This window comes from Triticum urartu, chromosome 2 (genome assembly GCF_003073215.2).
Source record: "Triticum urartu cultivar G1812 chromosome 2, Tu2.1, whole genome shotgun sequence".
NCBI classification, from domain to species: Eukaryota; Viridiplantae; Streptophyta; class Magnoliopsida; order Poales; family Poaceae; genus Triticum; species Triticum urartu.
The window spans coordinates 586,595,143-586,610,768 of record NC_053023.1 but is presented as its reverse complement, the minus strand read 5'-3'; positions in this window follow the sequence as shown (position 1 = coordinate 586,610,768).

Genomic DNA, 15,626 nt, shown 5'->3' with positions numbered 1-15,626 from the left:
CCCCTTTTTATTTATTTATTCTTTTTTTGGCCTTCTTTTTTTATTTGGCCTTTCTATTTTTTTATTGGGACAATACTCTATGAATGATGCTCATCACACTTCTATTTATTTACAACTCAATGATTACAACTCGATACTAGAACAAAGTATGACTCTATATGAATGCCTCCGGCGGTATACCGAGATAGCAATGATGCATGAGTGACTTATATGAAAGAATTATGAACGGTGGCTTTGTCACAACTGAAATGTCAACTACATGATCATGCGAAGCAATATGACAATGATGGAGCGTGTCATTGTAAACGGAACGGTGGAAAGTTACATGGCAATATATCTCAGAATGGCTATGGAAATGCCATGATAGGTGGGTATGGTGGCTGTTTTGAGGAAGGTATATGGTGGGTGTATGATACCGGCGAAAGGTGCGCGGTATTAGAGAGGCGAGCAATGGTGGAAGGGTGAGAGTGCGTATAATCCATGGACTCAACATTAGTCATAAAGAACTCACATACTTACTGCAAAAATCTATTAGTTATCGAAGCAAAGTACTACACGCATGCTCCTAGGGGGATAGATTGGTAGGAAAATACCATCGCTCATCCCCGACCGCCACTCATAAGGAAGACAATCAAAAAATACATCATGCTCCGACTTCTTAACATAACGGTTCACCATACGTGCATGCTACGGGAATCAAAAACTTCAACACAAGTATTTCTTAAATTCACAACTACTCAACTAGCACGACTCTAATATCACCATCTCCATATCTCAAAACAATTATCAAGTTTCAAACTTCTCATAGTATTCAACACACTCATAAGAAAAAAATTATTAATCTTGAATGCCTAAAATAATTAAAGCAAATTACCATGCTGTTTCATAGGACTCTCAAAATCATCTAAGTGAAGCATGAGAGAACAAAAGTTTCTATAAAATAGATCCACCATCGTGCTCTAAAAGATATAAGTGAAGCACTAGAGCAAAAACTATATAAATCAAAAGATATAAGTGGAGCACATAGAGTATTCTAACAATTTCCAAATCATGAGTGTCTCTATCAAAAAGGTGTGTGCATCAAGGATGATTGTGGAAAACTAACAAACAAAGACTCAAATAATACAAGACGCTCCAAGCAAAACACATATCATGTGGTAAATAAAAATATAGCTCCAAGTAAAGTTACCGATAGAGGTAGACGAAAGAGGGGATGCCTTCCGGGGCATCCCCAAGCTTTGGCTTTTAGGTGTCCTTAGATTATCTTGGGGTGCCATGGGCATCCCCAAGCTTAGGCTCTTTCCACTCCTTGTTCCATAATCCATCAAATCTTTTACCCAAAACTTGAAAACTTCACAACACAAAACTTAAAGTAGAAAATCTCGTGAGCTCCGTTAGCGAAAGAAAACAAAACACCACTTCAAGGTACTGTAATGAACTCATTCTTTATTTATATTGGTATTAAAACTACTGTATTCCAACTTCTCTATGGTTTTTTAACTATTTTACTAGCCATGGATTCATCAAAATAAGCAAACAACACACGGAAAACAGAATCTGTCAAAAACAGAACAGTCTGCAGTAATCTGCAGCTAACGCAAGTTCTGGAACCCCAAAAATTCTAGAATAAATTTCTGGACGTGAGGAATTTATATATTAATCATCTTCAAAAAGAATTAACTAAATAGCACTTTCCAAATAAAAATGGCAGCAGTTCTCGTGAGCGCTAAGGTTTCTGTTTTTTACAGCAAGATTAAAAAGACTTTCCCCAAGTGTTCTCAATGGTTCTACTTGGCACGAACGCTAATTAAACACAAAAAACACAACCAAAACAGAGGCTAGATAAATTATTTATTACTAAACAAGAGCAAAAAGCAAGGAATAAAAATAAAATTGGGTTGCCTCCAACAAGCGCTATCGTTTAACGCCCCTAGCTAGGCATGAAAGCAAGGACATATCTAGGTATTGCCATCTTTGGAAGGCAATCCATAAGTGGCTCTCATAATAGATTCATAAGGTAATTTAATTTTCTTTCTAGGGAAGTGTTCCATGCCTTTCCTTAACGGAAATTGGAATCTAATATTCCCTTACTTCATATCAATAATTGCACCAATCGTTCTAAGGAAAGGTCTACCAAGAATAATAGGACATGAAGGATTGCAATCTATGTCAAGAACAATAAAATACACGGGCACATAATTACTATTTGCAACAATAAGAACATCATTAATTCTTCCCATAGGTTTCTTAATAGTGGAATCCGCAAGGTGCAAGTTTAAAGAGCAATCATCAAAATCACGGAAACCTAGGAAATCACACAAAGTCTTTGGAATCGTGGAAACACTAGCACCCAAATCACACAAAGCATGGCATTCATGATCTTTAATCTTAATTTTAATACTAGGTTCCCACTCATCATAAAGTTTTCTAGGGATAGAAACTTCCAACTCAAGTTTTTCTTCATAAGATTGCATCAAAGCATCAACGATATGTTTGGTAAAGGCTTTATTTTGACTATAAGCATGAGGAGAATTTAGCACGGATTGCAACAAGGAAATACAATCTACCAAAGAGCAATTATCATAATTAAATTCCTTGAAATCCAGAATAGTGGGTTTATTAATATTTAAAGTTTTGACTTCTTCAATCCCACTTAACAATTTTAGCATCAAGATCTAAAGACTCTGAATTTTTGGAACGCCTTCTAGGTAAAGGTGGATCATATTCAGTCCCATCATTATCAAGATTCATATTACAAAACAAATATTTAATAGGGGACACATCAATAACTTTTAGATCTTCATCTTTATTATCATGGAAACTAGAAGAACACGCTTTTATAAAGCAATCTTTCTTAGCACGCATCCTAGCGGTTCTTTCTTTGCACTCATCAATGGAAATTCTCATGGCTTTGAGAGACTCATTGATATCATTCTTAGGAGGAATAGATCTAAGTTTCAAAGAATCAACATCAAGAAAAATTCTATCAACGTTCCTAGCCAATTCATCAATCTTAAGCAATTTTTCTTCAATCAAAGCATTGAAATTCTTTTGCGAGTAATAAATTCTTTAATATTAGATTCAAAATCAGAGGGTATTTTATTAAAATTTCCATAAGAATTATTGTAGGAATTACCATAATTATTAGAGGCATTACTAGGATACAACCTAGGATTAAAGTTTCCTCTATACGCGTTGTTACCAAAATTATTCCTACCAACAAAATTCACATCCAAAGATTCATTATTATTCTCAATCAAAGTATACAAAGGCATATCATTAGGATCAGAAGAAACACTTTTATTAGCAAATAATTTCATAAGTTCATCCATCTTTCCACTGAAAACATTAATTTGTTCTATCGCATGCACTTTTTTATTAGTAGACCTTTCAGTGTGCCATTGAGAATAATTAACCATAATATTATCTAGGAGTTTAGTAGCTTCTCCTAAAGTGATTTCCATAAAGGTGCCTCCCGCGGCCGAATCTAAAAGATTTCTAGAAGCAAAATTCAATCCGGCATAAATTTATAATCATCCACAAATTCAAATCATGTGTAGGGAAATTACGTATCATTAATTTCATCCTCTCCCAAGATTGTGCAACATGTTCATGATCAAGTTGCTTAAAATTCATAATATCGTTTCTAAGAGAGATGATCTTAGCGGGAGGAAAATACTTAGAGATAAAAGCATCTTTGCACTTATTCCACGAATCAATACTATTTTTAGGCAAAGACGAAAACCAAGCTTTAGCATGATCTCTAAGCAAAAAATGAAATAGCTTCAATTTAACAATATCATTGTCCACATCTTTCTTCTTTTGGATATCACACAGATCAACAAAGTTGTTTAGATGAGTAGCAGCATCTTCACTAGGAAGGCCGGAAAACGGATCTTTCATGACAAGATTCAGCAAAGCAGCATTAATTTCCCAAGATTCAACATCGGTAAGAGGAGCAATTGGAGTGCTAATAAAATCATTGTTATTGGTATTGGTAAAGTCACACAATTTGGTACTATCTTGAGCCATCGTGACAAGCAAGCAATCCGACACACAAGCAAACAAGAAACGGGCAAAAAGAGGCGAATAGAGAAAGAGAGGGAGGATGGAGAGAGAGAGGGCGAATAAAACGGCAAGGGTGAAGTGGGGGGAGAGGAAAACGAGAGGCAAATGGCAAATAATGTAATGCGGGAGATAAGGGTTTGTGATGGGTACTTGGTATGCTGACTTTTGTGTAGAATCCCCGGCAACGACGCCAGAAATCCTTCTTGCTACCTCTTGAGCACTGCGTTGGTTTTCCCTTGAAGAGGAAAGGGTGATGCAGCAGAGCAGCATAAGTATTTCCCTCGGTTTTTGAGAACTAAGGTATCAATCCAGTAGGAGGCCACGCATGAGTCCCTCGCACCTACACAAACAAATAAACTCCTCGCAACCAACACGATAAAGCGGTTGTCAATCCCTTCACGGTCACCTACGAGAGTGATATCTGATAGATATGATAAGATAATATTTTTGGTATTTTTATGATAAAGAGAAATAAAGATGCAAGTAAAATAAATGGCAAAGGAAATAACTAAGTATTAGAAGATTAATATGATGGAAAATAGACCCGGGGGCCATAGGTTTCACTAGAGGCTTCTCTCAGGAGCATAAATATTATGGTGGATGAACAAATTACTGTTGAGCAATTGACAGAATTGAGCATAGTTATGAGAATATCTAGGTATGATCATGTATATAGGCATAACGTCTGAGACAAGTAGACCGACTCCTGCGTGCATCTACTACTATTACTCCACACATCGACCGCTATCCAGCATGCATCTAGAGTATTAAGTTCAAGAGAACAGAGTAACACTTTAAGCAATATGACATGATGTAGAGGGGTAAACTCATGCAATATGATATAAATCCCATCTTGTTATCCTCGATGGCAACAATACAATACGTGCCTTGCTGCCCCTACTGTCACTAGGAAAGGACACCGCAAGATTGAACCCAAAGCTAAGCACTTATCCCATTGCAAGAAAGATCAATCTAGTAGGCCAAACCAAACTAATAATTCGAAGAGACTTGCAAAGATAACCAATCATACATAAAAGAATTCAGAGAAGATTCAAACATTGTTCATAGATAAACTTGATCATAAACCCACAATTCATCGATCTCAACAAACACACCGCAAAAGAAGATTACATCGAATAGATCTCCACAAGAGAGGGGGAGAAGTTTGTATTGAGATCCAAAAAGAGAGAAGAAGCCATCTAGCTAATAACTATGGACCCGAAGGTCTGAAGTAAACTACTCACACTTCATTAGAGGGGCTATGGTGTTGATGTAGAAGCCCTCCGTGATCGATGCCCCCTCCGACAGAGCTCCGGAAAAGGCCCCAAGATGGGATCTCATGGATACATAAAGTTACGGCGGTGGAATTAGGGTTTTGGCTCCGTTTGTGGTAGTTTGGGGGTACGTAGATATATATAGGAGGAAGGAGTACGTCGGTGGAGCAACATGGGCCCCACGAGGGTGGAGGACGCGCCTGGGGGGGAGGGTAGCGCGCCTCCTACCTCGTGCCTTCCTGGTTGATTGCTTGACGTAGGGTAAGTCCTCTGGATCATGTTCATTCCGAAAATCACGTTCCCGAAGGTTTCATCCGTTTGGACTCCATTTGATATTCTTTTTCTGCGAAACCCTAAAATAGGCAAAAAAAACAGCAATTCTGGGTTGGGCCTCCGGTTAATAGGTTAAGTCCCAAAAATAATATAAAAGTGTATAATAAAGCCCAATAATGTCCAAAACAGGATATAATATAGCATGGAACAATAAAAAATTATAGATACGTTGGAGACGTATCAGTATCGAGTTGTAAGCAAATAAAAGTGTGATGATCATCATTATTAGAGCATTGTCCCAAGTGCGGAAAGGATGATGGAGACTATGATTCCCCCACAAGTCGGGATGAGACTCCGGACGAAAAATAAAAAACAGAGAAAAAAAGAGGCCATAAAAAAGAGAAAAGGCCCAAATAAGAAATGAGAGAAAAAGAGAGAAGGTACAATGTTACTATCCTTTTACCACACTTGTGCTTCAAAGTAGCACCATGATCTTCATGATAGAGAGTCTCCTATGTTTTTACTTTCATATACTAGTGGGAATTTTTCATTATATAACTTGGCTTGTATATTCCAATGATGGGCTTCCTCAAAATGCCCCAGGTCTTCGTGAGCAAGCGAGTTGGATGCACACCCACTTAATTTCTTTTGTTGAGCTTTCATACACTTATAGCTCTAGTGCATCCGTTGCATGGCAATCACTACTCACTCACATTGATATCTATTGATGGGCATCTCCATAGCCCATTGATACACCTAGTTGATGTGAGACTATCTTCTCCTTTTTGTCTTCTCCACAATCACCATTCTATTCCACCTATAGTGCTATGTCCATGGCTCACGCTCATGTATTGCATGAAGATTGAAAAAGTTTGAGAATGTCAAAAGTATGAAACAATTTCTTGGCTTGTCATCGGGGTTGTGCATGATTAAATACTTTGTGCGATGAAGATAGAGCATAGCCAGACTATATGATTTTGTAGGGATAACTTTCTTTGGCCATGTTATTTTGAGAAGACACTATTCCTTTGTTAGTATGCTTGAAGTATTATTATTTTTATATCAATATTAAACTTTTGTCTTGAATCTTTCGGATCTGAACATTCATGCCACAATAAAGAAAATTACATTGAGAATTATGCTAGGTAGCATTCCACATCAAAAATTCTGTTTTTATCATTTACCACTCGAGGACGAGCAGGAATTAAGCTTGGGGATGCTTGATACGTGACGGTGTCCTGGACTAGGGGGTACTCACCACGTCGTCTCCCGATCTATTAGATTGGGCCGAGGACCCCCGTGGATTTATACTCATGGGCCAGTTCGGACGGCTACCGCATACTAGGAAGATTCCACAAGACTTGGCGATCAAGACAAGGACTTCTCCCCACCGGCGTATTCGGCTAGGACTCTTGTTATCCTAGGCCTCCGGTGCATTATATAAACCGAGGCCAGGCTAGTCGATAGATATACAATATATACAACAATCATACCATAGGCTAGCTTCTAGGGTTTAGCCTCCTTGATCTCGTGGTAGATCTACTCTTGTACTACCCGTATCATCAATATTAATCAAGCAGGAGTAGGGTATTACCTCCATCGAGAGGGCCCGAACCTAGGTAAAACAAAGTGTTCCCTGCCTTCTGTTACCATCCGGCCTAGACGCACAGTTCGGGACCCCCTACCCGAGATCCGACGGTTTTGGCACCGACATTGGTGCTTTCATTTAGAGTTCCGCTGTGTGATCGACAAAAAGATCGATGGCTCGCCTGTAGATCAACCGCGACTTCGGCATCTTCGTCACCAGCTCGACTGGTCACTTTGGTTCGACCAAGAATTGCGCCCCGTGTTTGGATCACCATGTCCGGACGAGGGCCTTCATCAAACATCAACTCCGATCTCTATCAAGATCACGGAGGAATCATCTATGGAGCTCGGTGGCTCAACGTCAACATTGCCCTCAAGCGACCGTGCTGTTTTTTTGGACAGCAAACTCGTATCTGCCACCACCACCTCCTCGAGTATCGCTTTGACGATTGCTTTGGTGGAATTGTGCGGAATTGAGTCTACAACAACCCTGGAAAATTTCGTCGAGTTCCGATGGAGGAATCTCTGGCAATCCATGATATACCGGAGCCCTGTTAAATCTGGACGGGAATTTGGATGAGTTTAGGGCGTGGTGTCCAGCTTCTAGCTCGGACGTCCTTTGGAAGATCCAACCGTTGATCGGCTGCGTAATTCCTATATCTACCACCTCTCAAAATTTCGGCTCGATCCGACCGTCCAAACTCCGGGAACCTTCCGATTAGTGCATCCCTTTTCGGATCTATTTTCTGCGCAAAAACGAGTCCGACCCGAGTTCATCTTTTTTATGAATAGGATTTCGGACATCCCTTTTGAAGGAAGTTTTGTATGGGGTATTGTGTTTTGTTCCCGAACACATCCCACTGACTGTAAGATCTTTTGAACATGATCTTCAACATCATGCTCATGTCAAACCAGTCCGACAATATTACTCCATGGCTGCCGACCTGCGCTAGACACGGCGTCACTTTGTTGAGCCAAGCTCAACTTCTTCGGATCATCATCTCGGCAAGCCGAACAAGAGTCCGGCATCGCGAAGGATAAATCATCACCAACATCGTCGCCCCACGGATTACACGGAGCGGGCATACCGGCATCACCGCACGGTCGCTTCATCAAGCCGGCATCGACCACGTCACGACCTGCATCGGCAGGGCCGCACTATTGCTTCTTCAAGCTGGTGTCCATCATGCCGACCTACTTCGACTCATCGGCTGACATCGAGGCTTCGCCATCTCTTCATCAACCTACTCCGGTAATGCGTGTGCGGATCGAGTCCCAATTTTGGGAATCACCTTCCTTCGGATTGCTACAACAAATAAACCAGGTGCTATTAATCCTAGTATTTTTTGCTTGTTTGGGTTCAATTTTTCCCAAGGAATTATTACTCTAGTTTGTCCGTCATATGTACACAGGTCTATCAAATGGTGGCTGCATTAACGACAGTCGCATGGTGGTTCGGTCAGTTTCCGTACATAGTCCGGCGAACGCCGCACTCGGAGCTCGGACTGACCTGCGAATTCAGGCTTTGCCACGCCTCTACCGCATCATGCCGACGCCCTGCATCGACTTGACTTCGGCGCCAGGCCATATTTCTTTTATTACTCACTTTGCATAAATTATTTATTATGCAACGATTTTTTTAATTATCATTATTACTATTATCTCCGGTTTGCACTATTTTTTGTGCACGGGAAAATGATCCGGGGACTTCGGCGTCACTCTGCCGGTCTGCATTGATCGTGCTATGTCACCACTTCGGCGTGTCAAGCTCTCCGCTCCGCCACCTCGGGACCGTCTTGAGGGATGGAACCTTGCCCCGCATCAAGCTCGGACCGCGTCATCAATACCGAACACATTAACCAGCTAAGTCGCTTTCATGCTCAAAGCTTTAATTTCTAACTTGCGTTCGGTTCGACCAAGCATTATACTTTTTTGGAAAAAAGTTGCGTCTAAAAAATTTCCTTGTCCAAACTTTGTTTGTGACGCATAAATTCAAATACCCCGTTTACTTGAGGGCTTCCTTTATGAAGCTTTTCCTGTTGCATATGATTATACTTGTACGGCTTCGTTCCTTGTTCGTGTATTACGCCACAATATGCACCACATTGACTTAAGCGATTTGCAAGCTGGGTTGCCTCGCTCCTGTGTTTACCCCTACATTCCCGATTGTTCGGCTAGGGAGTAAAGGGAGCACCTCTGCGGTTGTCACGATCGGGTCACCCGAGCCGGACCTCAGACTGGGTGAAGCCGAAAGCTAGCGCTCTTATTGTTATTCAATGATGGTCAGCACACAACGGAACTCATGAGTATAAAAAATCTATTGCACAAGTCTCATAATAACAATGAGCACCGAAGAAAGGTATCGGTGGGGGTACTATTTTCTTCGAAGATGCTTCTTACTCTTCGCAGTAATATAGCATAAGTTCCCTGAGCGCGCTTTGTCTGTTACAGCCTTATGGCCTGATTGCCTGGTTATTGGAAACACCATCGATATTCTCGACCGATGGAGTACATAACACTTTTCGGTCCTTAACCAAAGAGGGAGAAGCCGACGGTCGGTTAAGACACGTTTAAAGTTCGGTTGAACATAGATATGATATAAGTACTTTGGTACATGCAATCATTCTTCTACCCAAGTCACTTGGGGGCTCTTAAGTTTGTTTGAGCCGTTTTATAATAAGTGTTCTTCTTCTCAGTCGTTGCAAAGTTCTATTATTATTATTTATCACTCCTTTTTTCGACGCGAGTGTGCGGTCACTAGCCGGGGAGCCTATTCTCTCTCAAAGCCGCTAGAGTTTAGTTTGCTAAACTGGCCTAATGAGAAGTACTCCGCCCTCGGGATAGGAGGTTGAAGCCGTAGGCTGACCCGCTCGAAGTCTTGAGATAGGATGTGTCATGTTAAAGGATGACAGAAGCACTTATTTTTTCTAAGACCAATTTTCGGATTGGCACCGAACACTTGATCTTGTTCGGACGTCATGTTTTTACTGACGTTTCTTGGTTTTCCAAGCTTTTTGGCACTTTTAAACTATTTGTGCTTTTCCAGCATTAGTCTCGCAGTGCAACGCTGGACACCTTTAGGGATTCGGCAAAAACATTCTCAGATATTGCTATATATGCATCGGTTTCGAATTGTGTCTTCGGTCAATAGTTGGGTTGCCCGGCTCCTGCACTTGCTTCCTACGTTCCGTTTTGTTCGGCTAGGCGTGCAAAGGGAGAACCACTGCGAGTGTGCTTCCAGCTCACATGGTTAAGCACCTTAGTGGAGAAAGCCAAAAACTGACTGTCACAATAAGCGTAAACTGGTCAGCGATCCGATGACTATGACGGGCCATTCATAACATTGGCCGAAGTGTTTACGGCTTGACCTCGACTGTCGCCGAACACTAGCGGGGGCTATTAACTGGCCTCCCAAACTAAATCCTCGATATTTTGCTCTTACATTCGATCTGAGGTTTCATGATCATGCTTAGCATGACAACCCAAAGAAAGGAACCGATAGCAGGACTATTTTCTTTGGAATACATTTCTTCTGTTAAACAGTAATATAACATATCTCTCTGTGTACCTTTGTTTATAAAACCGTGTGGCCAGATTGCCTTGTTTGTCGTAAATCTTTGCCCTCATAAAGGCTTTATAAAGTAGGACAAACACTCCTTGGCTACTGGCCAAGGAGGTGGAAGCCGATGGTCGGTCAAAAAAGTTTTGTACAATGCGGATCCGAGCATTAATGACGTAAAGTACTTGGATACATAGAGTCATTACACATAATATGTGATTTTACTATGGATATTGATCCTTAATTCGGCCACCCGTGCCCGCATTAAGGCTCGGGGGCTACTGGGCTTCAGGCTTATTATTTACAAATATTAAAGGGGCACATCGATCCCCTGATCTGGTGTTGCCACCCGACAAGTGTCTCGGGGGCTACTGCATTGCTTGTCCAATGCAGAAAATTTTATGTGCAATATAGTTTCCGAGGAGATTTTGATCCTCAGGTTGGTCGGCCGCACCCAACCTGAGTCTTGAGGACTGAGCACGCCGCTTTTGTGTCCCGAAGTATCTGCCGAGCTAGGACTTGATCCTCAGGCCGATTTTGCAAATCAACCTGAGTCTCAGCGGCTACTGGGATCAGCGGTCTTATGTCATCCTTCATGTGCATCTCGGGTTTTAGACCGATACACACCTTGAGGGCTACTGGCTATATATCTCAGCAGAGAATAAATTGCACCAATAAAAAATATATTGACAAAAAATCGTCCCATAGTCGGGGTGGTGCACCACCTCGGAAGCAGTCCGGCATAAAGCTCGGGCGCTAGTGGCTGGCTCCATAGAGGGCATTTCCGGCATTAAGCTCGGCTAAACTCCTTCAACTTTTTTGAACCAACGTGATATGACACCTCGGATATAGTCCGGCATTGGAGCCTGGACACAGTCCGGCGTTGGAGCTCGGATATATTTCGGCGTTGGAGCTCGGATATACAGTCCGGCGTTGGAGCTCGGATACATAGTCCGGCGTTGGAGCTCGGATACATTCCGGCGCTAGAGCTGGGAAGCGGTCCGGCGTTGGTGCTCGGCTGCAAAAGATACCTCGAATGCAGTCCGGCGTTGGAGCTCGGACGCAAGAGGAACCCTGCCTCCCGGGAACAACTTCAAACCCGAGGTGTGGCATAAAAATAAACAAGGCATTGATAAAGGCCGGAAACTTAAAAGGGGCTCCTCGGATACCCGACGTGTAAACTCGTCGAATGCATTTCGGCGATCCTCAAGATCGAAGATAAAGAAGATTTGTTGAACCAGTTTTCAAGACCGCCAACCGAAGATGAAGAACAGTTCGGAAGAATCGAGGAGCGTCCCTAACTTCAAGACCGGTTCAGGGGGCTACTGATGGTGTCCTGGACTAGGGGGTACTCACCACGTCATCTCCCGATCTATTAGATTGGGCCGAGGACCCCCGTGGCCGTATACTCATGGGCCAGTTCAGACGGCTACCGCATACAAGGAAGATTCCATAAGACTTGGCGATCAAGACAAGGACTTCTCCCCACCGGCGTATTCGGCTAGGACTCTTGTTATCCTAGGCCTCTGGTGCATTATATAAACCGAGGCCAGGCTAGTCGATAGATATACAATATATACAACAATCATACCATAGGCTAGCTTCTAGGGTTTAGCCTCCTTGATCTCGTGGTAGATCTACTCTTGTACTACCCATATCATCAATATTAATCAAGCAGGAGTAGGGTATTACCTCCATCGAGAGGGCCCGAACCTGGGTAAAACAAAGTGTTCCCTGCCTCCTGTTACCATCCGGCCTAGACGCACAGTTCGGGACCCCCTACCCGAGATCCGCCGGTTTTGACACCGACAATACGTCTCCAATGCATCTATCATTTTTGATTGTTCCATGCTATTATATTATCTGTTTTGGATGTTTCATGGGCTTTAATATACCTTTTTATATTATTTTTGGGACTAACCTATTAACCGAAGGCCTAGTGCAAATTGTTGTTTTTTTGCCCATTTCAGTGTTTCGCAGAAAAGGAATATCAAACGGAATCCAAACGGAATGAAATCTTCAGGAGAGTTATTTTGGAACAAACGCAATCCATGAGACTTGGAGTGGACATCAAGAAAGAAGCGAGGAGGCCACGAGGTAGGAGGGCGCGCCCCCACCCTCGTGGGCCCCTCGCAGCTCCACCGACCTACTTCTTCCTCCTATATATACCCATATACCCTGAAAACATCCAGGAGCACCACGAAACCCTATTTCCACCGCCGCAACCTTCTGTACCCGTGAGATCCCATCTTGGGGCCTTTTCTGGCGCTCCGCCGGAGGGGGAATCGATCACGGAGGGCTTGTACTCAACACCATAGCCTCTCCGATGATGTGTGAGTAGTTTACCACAGACCTTTGGGTCCATAGTTATTGTATAGATGGCTTCGTCTCTCTCTTTGCATCTCAATACAAAGTTCTCCTCGATTCTCTTGGAGATCTATTCGATGTAATTCTTTTTGTAGTGTGTTTGTCGAGATCCTATGAATTGTGGGTTTATGATCAAGATTATCTATGAACAATATTTGATTCTTCTCTGAATTCTTTTATGCATGATTTGATATATTTGTAAGTCTCTTAGAATTATCAGTTTGGTTTGACCTACTAGATTGATCTTTCTTGCAATGGGAGAAGTGCTTAGCTTTGGGTTCAATCTTGCGGTGTCCTTTCCCAGTGACAGCAAGGGCAGCAAGGTGCGTATTGTATTGTTGCCATCGAGGATAAAAAGATGGGGTTTATATCATATTGCTTGAGTTTATCCCTCTACATCATGTCATCTTGCCTAATGCGTTACTCTGTTCTTATGAACTTAATACTCTAGGTGCATGCTGGATAGCGGTCGATGTGTGGAGTAATAGTAGTAGATGCAGAATCGTTACGGTCTACTTGTCGCCGACATGATGCCTATGTACATGATCATGCCTAGATATTCTCATAACTATGCGCTTTTCTATCAATTGCTCGACAGTAATTTGTTCACCCACCATAGAATTTGCTATCTTGAGAAAAGCCACTAGTGAAACCTATGGCCCCCAAGTCTATCTTCCATTATATTATTTTCCTATCTACTTGCTATTTATATCGTTGTTTATTTTGCAATCTTTATTTTCCAATATATACAATAAAAATACCAAAAATATTTATCTTATTATCTCTATCAGATCTCACTTTCGTAAGTGACCGTGAAGGGATTGACAACCCCTTTATCGTGTTGGTTGCGAGGTTCTTGTTTGTTTGTGCAGGTACTAGGGACTTGCGTGTTACCTCCTACTGGATTGATACCTTGGTTCTCAAAAACTAAGGGAAATACTTACGCTACTTTGCTGCATCACCCTTTCCTCTTCAAGGGAAAACCAACGCATGCTCAAGAGGTAGCATGGTCCTATTTTTGATAGGCTACAACCATGGAAATAATGCAACAACACTTGGCCAATAACCCTGGTGCCAAACCAAGCAATTGAATCATACTTTATCTCACTTCAGCTTTTTAAACTTTCACTCAGTACTTGAGTGTGAGCCAAGGTCTTAGCACTTAGGATGTAAAAGACAATAATGATTGGGGTTTATTAGGGAATAAAAAAGGTATAAGAAAGTCTCACATCAATGCGGCTTGATCATTAGGCAATGAAGATGCCTTACAATCAATGTTAATGCAGGGAGTAGGGATTGCCATGCAACAGATGCACCAGAGCTATATGTTTATGAAAGCTCTCTATATGAAACTAAGTGGGTGTACATCCAACTTATTGTTGGAAATATGCCCTAGAGTCAATAACAAAGATATTAATATCATATTTCTTTGTTCATGATAATTGTTTATTATCCATGATATAATTATATTGACTGGAAAATTAAATACATGTGTGGATATCTTTCCTACTTTAAGTTTTCGGTTGATGGTCATATATTCACTTTCAATGCCCCATCACCTCCCTCTTGCCTTCTGTGCTATCAAGTGGGCCGCCCAATTTTCACGCTAGGTGGCAGCTGGCCAGGCAAGGCACGACAACCAAGGCATAGAAAGGCTGAATGATGCCTTCATAACCCTTCTGCCCAAAGGAGTGGGTGTTGTGGAGTGATACGTCTCCAACGTATCTATAATTTTTGATTGTAAAATGCTATTATAGTATCAATCTTGGATGTTTTATATACATTTATAAGCAACTTTATATCATTTTTTGGGACTAACCTACTAACTTAGTGCCCAGTGCCAGTTGCTCTTTTTTGCATGTTTTTTTACTTTGCAGAATATCAATACCAAACGAAGTCCAAATGCCACGAAACATTTTAGAGATTTTTTTTCTGGAAATAAGAGACCCTGGAAGCTTCAGGAAGGAACGAGAAGACGAATGAGTGGCCCACTAGGCACCAGGGCGCGCCAGGGGCCTGGGGCGCGCCCTGGAACATAGTGGGGCCTACAAGCCTCCGTTTGACCTAACTCCGCCTTTATAAATACTCTAAAATCAGGAAACCTACCAGGGAGTCCACAAAATACTTTTTCCACCGCTGCAATCCTCTGTTCTCAAGAGACCCCATCTGGAGGCCTTTTCCGATACTCTGCCAGAGGGGGAAATGATCATGGAGGGGTTCTTCATCATCCTTGTTGCCCCTCCGATGATGCATGAGTAGTTTACCACGGACCTATGGGTCCATAGTTAGTAGCTAGATGGCTTATCCTCTCTTTTTGATTCTCAATACAATGTTCTCCTTGTTGTTCTTGGAGATCTATTTGATGTAATGAATTTTTGCAGTGTGTTTGTTGGGATCCGATAAATTGTGAGTTTATGATCAGACCTGTCCATGAATATTATTTTGGTTTTCTCTAAACTCTTTTATGCATGATTAATATAGCTTCATATTTCTTCTCC